Source organism: Nestor notabilis, unplaced genomic scaffold, assembly GCF_000696875.1.
Source record: "Nestor notabilis isolate BGI_N333 unplaced genomic scaffold, ASM69687v1 scaffold316, whole genome shotgun sequence".
NCBI lineage: Eukaryota > Metazoa > Chordata > Aves > Psittaciformes > Psittacidae > Nestor > Nestor notabilis.
In genome coordinates, this window is record NW_009932224.1 from 56,860 (window position 1) to 65,887 (window position 9,028).

The 9,028-nt window shown below is 48.5% G+C and overlaps 1 protein-coding gene across 2 annotated transcripts in view; it reads left to right on the plus strand.

Annotated features, from left to right (window-relative positions):
- CTIF (CBP80/20-dependent translation initiation factor) overlaps positions 1-9,028 on the plus strand; it is a 117,324-nt gene that overhangs the window by 43,036 nt on the left and 65,260 nt on the right. The window lies entirely within an intron of this gene.

Below are 9,028 nucleotides of genomic sequence, written 5' to 3' on the forward strand. Positions count from 1 at the left end.
TCAGCCAACTGAAAGCAGGAATAGCTGTTGTGTGAGTAGGTTTCCAGCACAATACGAGGGGCTTGGAGGCAGCAAGGACAGTGATATTCTGCACAGCTTGCTTCAGCCATGAAGGTCTACGAGAAAGGTCCATGGCTGGACCAAGAGGGGCTGTCGCCACCGTGACCCTATTAAAGCTGATGGCAAAATGCCCTTTTGCTTCGGTGGTGTAGTGTATGGATCACAGTGATATGGGTCATGGCAAAAAATGCTCGTTGACTTATTAAGTGCTGCCTATGATCTGAGGATATTGCAAAACGTCATGCACTTGGAAGACCTCCAACGGGAAGTGCCAAGGGCTGAGCAGTGAGGAAGTTCTCCCAGAGCCTCTGGATCTACCCACGCTGAAAGGAAAGAGAAGCCACATCTTGTTTGTAATGTCGTAAAGTTACTATTCTGCAAAATAAGAGGTCTCATCGCTGTTGGACTGTCCCAGCTCCTGGGTGCTTGTGTGAGCTGGAGCTGCTATGGGCTGACACCCTGGTCCACCAGGACCAGGAGAAGATTTGTGGGGATCTAGTTCTGGGGGATTGCACAAATCATAGAATCTCAGACTGGTTTGGGTTGAAGGGACCTTAAAGCTCATCCAGCTCCAACCCCTGCCCCGGGCAGGGACACCTTCCACTAGAGCAGGTTGCTCCAAGCCCCTGTGTCCAACCTGGCCTTGAACACTGCCAGGGATGGGGCAGCCACAGCTTCTCTGGGCACCCTGTGCCAGCGCCTCAGCACCCTCACAATAAAGAATTCTTCCTTATGTCTAACCTAAATCTAAACCTAAAGGTCCTTTCCAACCCAGACCCTTCTGTGATTCTATGATTCTATGAAAATGCAGGAAAAGCTTTTCAGAGCAGAGCAACCCTTTCTCAGGATGAGCCTGGGCCACAAACCAAATACCAGGTGTGGTGCCTCCTGGTCGCAAGTAACGTGGGAGGTATTTATTCCAAATATTAGCTGAAAAAGGCTCCCTTTTCTAGGGAAAAGCAAACCCAGGTCACCAAAGCTATTTATTTTAATGATTCTTAAATGTCCTGATTTGAGGACTCCAAGCAGTGGTGTGGCTATATCTGTATTTACTGGATAAATGTATTTATTTATGGATGGGATGCTTTACTGCTGACAGTAAGGTTTGTTTTTAAACCTGACCGGGGTAGAGGAAATACATACAAATAAGCAATAAACCTAAACAACACTAAAATAACATCAGTTAAAACAATTAGAGTTACTTCCACTCACGAAGTATTGTTCCCATTTTGCTATAACATGGGAAAAAACTCCGTTTCCTAAGTCAGCTTGTAACTGATTTTGGATTTGCGGATTCTTGTAACAAAAGGGGATTTCTTTTGTCTGTTATTTATACTCTTCCTATGGCACCGTGTGTCCGTGTTGGTGTGTCTGGAGCACCCTGTTTCAATGTGCAGTGCTTCCAGCCTGTCCCCATCTCAGTGGCTTAGACAGGGCTTGGTGGCACCCGTTGGACTGTTCTTCCTGCCCATCCTAGTTGCATTGATGTGTGTGTGTGTTTGCAGAGACAGTTCTTCCTTAGGAGACTTTGTCCTGGATTTTAAAGTTTTATTATCTCTGAATTATGTATAATTCAGGAGTTTAGGGGCCAGGAGTTAAAAATAGACCCCGGAAAACTCTCTGTCAGTAATCAGCCCAAGGCACTGAGGAAGGTTCAGGGTATGTTTCACTTGGGATCCTTCGCCTAATTATTCTAAAGCTTTAATTGCATTTGCATCCTTCACCCCGCATGGGAAGTTTCACACTGGGTTGTTCTGCCATTCTGTGTGTCTTTTGTTTCATGCCAGAGCTGGATGCAGAGGGATGAGGTGGGATGGCTTAGCTGCCACCAAGTATTCAATGCCATCTTAAATGCTGGTTTTCCTCTATCTCGGTGTCCACTCTCTGCCAGGAGCCAGTAGCAAATGCCAAGGAAAGGCAGTGGGAAGATAAGTATCTAAATGGTACTTCTTCAGGTCTGGGACTGCATGTGTAGAGTCTGTAAGTCATTAAAACACCCATCATTTCACGAACAGGGCTGTATATATAGACCAGTATTAATGCTTAGCAAGTGGGAATCCAGTAGGTTGCATCCTTAGAGCATCGTGGGAGAGCAAAGCCCTATAGAGAATAGTGTCAATGAGTTTAATGTTAGCAAGAGAGTGGTGTTCAGCTGTGACAGTCCTATTGCTCTTCTGTTCCACCCTCTTTCTTTTGGAAGAAGATTCCTTCGAGGTGCTCCTCCCAGAGGCACGCATGCCGCAGCTACGTGCTCAGCCTTTGCTGGTGATGTATGATTTATGGTGTGCTTCTCAAAGATGCAGTTAATCAGGAAACCCTCCAAACTGGGACATCTCCCAAGAAACAACTTCCTATGCCTCCTCTTTGAGGCATGTTGCACCCTGCCTTGATTCACCTGGCAAGCACATCCTCCTGTCAAGGTCCCATGGAGCATCCCTCCTCCACCATGGGACTTGTCGGATCAGTGGTGGCAAAGCCGGAGGAGTTTTGCTCCTTTTCCAGCTCCTGGGTTGCTGGAAGCTAAGTCCTGTTTGCCAACCCTGTAGTTTAATTTAGCTTTGGCTCCAATGATTGAAGTTGAAGAAAGAGTCCTTGGAGTTTGCCAGGCTTTGTGTGTGCTGTGTTGTGGTTGAGGAGTGATGGGAGAGCCACAACCATGAATTGCTGTAAGGATTTACCTGCCTTTTATCTTGGGTGAGGAGTATTTTGTAAAATTGTTGCACCTTCTTATTCCATTGATGTTGAGCACTGACTGATTCCTTTTTCAAAAGCAGCTATTATTACAAGCACCTTCCAGGAAAAAATGAATGGCTTGCAATTTGAAGGAATAGATTTATCACTTAAATTCTAACAGAGAGAGGAAATCATTTCCAAGTAGCTTCCTGACATCGTTTTGTGTTCTTCCATGGCTTCCAAAGCAGGTCAAGGTTTTGATTTGTGCCTCAGCCCTCTCCTTTCAAGAGGTAAAAAATTCCCTTGTTTAAGAGAGGAGAGCAGCCAGCAGACCAGTGGGAGTTCCTGGAAGGGGAAGCAGCAACAGCAAGTGACCTCCAAGGAGATGGCTCAGCTGGAAGTGCCCACAGGACTTATGTGTGTTGATAAATGCTGGCCTTGGGTGGGTAGAGGTGATGGGGATGATACCAGTAGGGAGGTGACAGCTCCTTTGCCATGTTTGTAATGTGCAATGGGATGGTTATGCCGAGTTTTGGCACACTCAACCCCATAAGAACCACACATGCGGGACCTGCACAATAAAAGTTAAATACATCTGCAGCTCTGTGCTGTCCCAGACTTTCCTGCCACGGATAGTCCATCCTATAGGCAGATGAAAGCCTTATCTCAGGCTATTGGAGGTCGCTGGGTTGGTTTCTGTGGATCACAGTGGAACCACAATATATTTATTTCTTTTAAGGTTCTTCTGTTGTTCCCCTTGCGCAGGCAGATGGGGCGTCCTCGGGGCTTCCCTCAACCAGCCCCACCTCACCCCATCCGCCTCCCTGGAAAGTAAATCCCACCCTGAACTTTGTGTGCAATAAAGGCGAGTGAAACTCCCAGTGCCTACAGAAGGCCTAATAACCTGTTTGTTCAGTTTAGGCCTTCTGCAACCATTTGTTTAAGATAAGCAAGGGCGGAGATGTTTCTTAAGGGCACAAAAGGCTCTTGAGATAAAGTTTATGTGGAATGATCCTGTGATATGGCCTGATCAGTTCTTTTCCTTCTCTCATCACCCCAGCACTGGGGATTTTTCCACCAGCCCACTTGCTTTTCTCAACCTTTCGTTCACTCTCAGGGTTTCAGTGTCGCTGTTTCCTCTTCAGGCATCTTCGCCTGCTTGACCATTGTGGGCTGGGAGCATTTCTATGGGGAATGTCTATGGAGGAGGCTGGATGAGTGGGTATGAGTGAAGACCACTTTTTGCATGGGGAATGTCTGTGTAGGAGTCTGAATGAGTGAGTGTGAGTGAAGACAGTCACTTTGTGGGGTGAGGTTTCACATCTGAAAGTCAGGCTGCATTAGTCATGAAGACCATGGGGATGAAGCAATGAACCCCAACCTTTTATAACCCCTAGAGTCTTTGAGAAACACCCATGAATTTGGCAACCCCAGGCAACAGTTGCAGTTGAGAAGCGCAGAAGTGGAGGACAAGGAGGGAGGGTGCAGGTTGGTTCCAAATAGGACCATCCATTTTCTAAGGCAGTTGTTGTCAGATGCTGAAGGAGTCCCTGGAGTTTGCTACCTGAGGACAGTCATGGAAGAAGCAGCAGCAGCAGAACCCCTCCCTTGTTTCTGCTTATCTCCTTGTTATTTGACGTGTGATTTACCATCACTAGTGAAAGAGGCAAAGCTGGTGCCCTCCTACAACTTCTTCAGCTGATGCTGCTGCAGAGGAGGTGTGAGAAAAGTGATAGTAAAGCTTCTGCAAATAGCAGGCTGGTCCTGCCCTTCTTCCTCATGTCCCTCCCAGGCCAGCACTCCACAAGTTACTGAGCTGAGATGTGGGGTGAGATGGATCAGGAGGGGGATGTTGCTGGCCAGAGGCGGGCATCAGTGAGGGGAGAGGCAGAGGCTTTTACGTTGCTGCATATTGCCAACAAGATCTTGAAAGCTTTTTACTTGTTCTTTCATTAAACTTTGATGTAAATGTGTCTAGGGCAGCCCAGAAAGCTGCTGTCTTTCCAGATTCCCACAGGCAGATGGAGGGGGTTGAGGCTGGACAGACACCTTCATTAGGAAGGTAAAGCACAAAAGAGTGCACGTGGGCATCAGACCCACTCTTGCCTGCCGTTTGTCTGCAGCAGTTTCAGTAGATGACAAATTTCCTTTGTTTGGCCATACAATAGTGACCTAAGTTTGCCACACATCACCTTCCTTCTTCTCCAAGAGCTGCTTTTCCCAAAACATCTGAAAATGAATCTGCACATCACAACCTATTTGATCTCTAGGGGGCTGGCCCGGAGAGCAGGCCAGTCCTGAACGCCCCTTGTTTTCCAGAGAGATTGGCCTTTCCTGTTAGAGCGTGCATGTTTATGATTTAAACTTGACTTACATGTACACGCATTAGAGGTCCCATGGGCTTCTCAGGTTCTGCTCCAAGCTTCCCACCATGTAAACCACAGAGTGTTTAGCTCCAAAATTGAAAATTACCCCTATTAGCAATCCATCCTGAGACCGTGGGCTCCTTGTTCTTTGCTTTTCCCACACCCCTCACTTCCAGAACCAGCAGCACTGAAATGCTGGTTTGCCACGTTCTTCCCCAGCCACCTGCGAATAAATAGCAAAATAAAACCAACGTGGGAGAGAGCCCAAATGTGATTTCGCTGCCCATCGAGAAGTTGCAAACCTGCCTATGAAAACCATGAGCACCTGGGCTTGATGGTGTCCTCGGGCCCAAGCAGGAGCAAACCCCATCCCTCTTGTGTAGGTCTTCTTGTAGACCCACTGTGGTGCATAGCGTGGTCTTCTGCTTTGCAAGGTATTTCCCTTTGGCTCTATTGAGGGATTTCAGGATCATAAAGCGTGTGTCCACTGCGAAACGGAAGAGCTGCGTTTCAGATCCATGTTATCCTCATTGAAGGCACTTCCATTGCTGTCCTACATGAGCTGCGGTGGGGAGCAGCCTCCAGGTGAACCCAAGGGGCATGTCACCGTGCCCCTGGGACGCTGGCCGGCCGCCATCCACCCAGCACCCTCGGTCTTCTCCAGCCACTCCACCCTTCTTGCAAGCTGCTGATATTTCCTTTTACATCAGCTTGCTGCACAAAAAGAGCCGACTTCTCTCCCTTCCAAATTTAGCTCTGTTTAGGCACCAAAATAGACAAGAGTAGGGATTGGTGACGGGATTTTTCCAAAACATTGTCTCAGTGCAGGGACTAAGGAAGGGATCTGCTCGGCTGGAGAAGGGCAATGCTTGATTTTCCTAATGGGGACACAGAGTGCTCCGCTGTTCAGGCACAGGCAGTGTCCAGGAGTTCTCCTTGGATTAGGAGCCTTCCCGTGTACTTAATCCATCTCTCACCCTGACGCTGCCTGCTGCTGGTGGGCAGAGGTCTGAGGAAGCACAGGGATGCTCTGGAAAGAGGACATGCAGCAATGCACCACCGTATGTATGGTTTCTGGTTGGAAAGAGCAGAAGGGCAGCTCCTGAGACTTAAATGAAGGCTTCACATTAAGGAAGTCAGTGTTTTAGGTCCTTGTGTTCTGCAGAGATAGTTTCATTTTTCCAGGGTAATTGTATTTGCACATGTGTCTGCAGTGCAGCTTAAATTCTTAAAAATACCCCAAGCTTTAGCCTGCTGTGGTAGTACAACATTTGGAAACAGCCTCCCTGATTATTGTACTGTGTTTAACCCGATTTCCTAAACTAGCTCGGCTGATGCGATTGGGCTGTGTGTGTCTGCTCCCTCCCTTCCTTTTCTCATTTGGTTTGATATCCATTGGCCAATTTTAAGTAAATTTTCAGAGGAACACAGATCTTGGAGATATTAAGCCCCTCCTGTGCATTCAGTGAAAATACGTGATTGGGAAAATAAGGGACAAGGAAGACTCAAACCACAGCCCCTGAGTGATGGAGAACACTCAGTATGATTCTAAGCTATGAGATATCAAAGATGTCATACAAAATTAACCATGGGGTGCTTGGCTGCAGGAGAACCAAGTCAGACCTGGTGAACTAAGTGAGAACCCAACCACCAGAGAACAGGTTTCCAGCCTTCCTACTCCCAGACTAACTTTTAGTCAAAGATGGGCTGTGTTTGAGCAGTGAGATCAGATCTAAGGAGCATGAGGAGAGCTCTTTCTGGTGCTGGGTGCAGGGACGTGAGCAGAGAACCACAGAACAATGCACATCACTGAGCAGATCCGTGCTGGATAAGCAGGTCTGCAAGAAAGCTAAGGCAGCTTCATGTGACAGTGGCCCCTGTTCCATTGCTGTGAGGGATCATGTAGGATGCTGTGGCTGGCGTGGCACCTCTGGGTGTTAGGTTGTTTTAGTGGGAGAAGGATAATTTGGCCACTGAGAGTGGATGCTACTCTTGAACATGCTTTCTAATGTCTATGCTAGACTGTATGATCATGGTGCATCTGGTTTTCTCTGAAAGAGTTTAAAGTGAAAAAGAAAGTTAAAAGGGAAGCTGCCTTCTCAGAAAGAACACTTCAAGACTCTGGCCAAAGCAAGGTTCAAATCATAGAATCCCAGACTGGTTTGGAAGAGACCTTAAAGCTCATCCAGCTCCAACACCTCCCATGGGCAGTGACACCTTCCACTAGAGCAAGTTGCTCCAAGCCCCTGTGTCCAACCTGGCCTTGAACACTGCCAGGGATGGGGCAGCCACAGCTTCTCTGGGTAAATGGGGATGTGCAAGCAGCAACAGGACTTACCCAAGGGCTTGGTGAGTTCTGCATTGCTTGAAGTCTCAAAGAGGGAAGATACCCAAAGTGGAAGGCTTCAGCTGCTGTGGGAGCCATAGGGTTGCTGTAGTTTCTCCAAGCTCTTTCTAGATGGCCAGGATGGATGGTCACAATAAACCCTGTTGGTCTTGGACTCAGGGATGCCTCCGTTAGTCTACAAGCCTGAATTCATTACCACCCCCAGCAACTCTTCTCCTCCATTACATCTTGAACCAGAGCAACTAAAAATGTTACTATCTCACTAACCACTACTAAAATTAACAGTCATTTTTAAGGCTCTTCAGTGTATTATGTTGTCATGCCAATGTGACAAAGCTGCTGCTCGACGAGATGCGTTCCCACCCAAGGAACCTTGCCTTGCCCTTGCCCAGGCTGCTCCCTCATGGCCCCTCATGCATGGTGATTCACCAGCAGCGGCTGGAGCTCTGAGGCTAAGATAGATTGCAATGGAAATAAAAGGAGAGACTTTTACAGGGCTTTTATTGCCAGCCGGGAGAGTACAAAGCTGCATAAATAAAATTCATTATGGTTATGACAGCTCTGTGGTCCCTGGAAAATAAATAATACTTTGCACTTGCATAGTGCCGTTCATCCAGGAACCTCAGAGCTCTTTGCTCACATTAACGAAGCCTCACGATGCCCATAGTAGGATGGTAAATACAGCATCCCCCTTATCAGATGAACATACCAAGTCACACAGTCGGCACCTTCAGTGGAGGGACAACAAGTTGGAGTTACACAGATTCTTCCATTTGCTTGGCCTTGGGCAAGTCATTTGACATCCTTGTCATCTCAAGTGCTTCCAGTATGGTGGATGCCACCAGTGCTGTCCACAGGGGTAGCAGGGGTGGGCAGGCTCGGTGAGGTGCTCGTGATGTGGTCATTGACTTCCTCATGGCGTTGTGGCACAGTCCCAGCAGACCTGCAAGCTGTGGCTCGTGTTGGCTTGCTCCAGTATCCTCAAAATGCTGCTGAGCATCATCCCTTCACAGGTATTTTTACAGCTGGGTTTTAGATAAATATATAAATACGAAGGAAATAACACAGTGAAAGGGAAACAACTCAGGCTGGAGAGCAGCCCTGAGGAGAAGGACTTGGGGGTGCTGGGTGAGGAGAAGCTCCCCATGACCCGGCTTCAGTGTGTGCTTGAGCCCAGAACCCCCCCATGTGCTGGGTGCACCCCCAGAGCGTGAGCAGCAGCTCAGGGAGGGGATCCTGCCCCTCTGCTGTGCTCTGGGGAGACCCCCCCTGCAGCCCTGGTCCAGCTCTGGGGAACAGCACAAGAGGGACGTGGAGCTGCTGGAGCGAGGCCAGAGGAGGCCCCGGAGCTGCTGCGAGGGCTGGAGCAGCTCTGCTCTGGAGCCAGGCTGAGAGAGCTGGGCTGGGGCAGCTGGAGAAGAGAAGGCTCCTCAAGGGGACACCTTAGAGCAGCTCCAGTGCCTAAAGGGGCTCCAGGAGACCTGGAGAGGGGCTTTGGACACGGGATGGAGGGACAGGACAAGGGGAATGGCTTGAAACTTCCAGAGGGGAGATTGAGATGAGCTCTGAGGCAGAAGCTCTT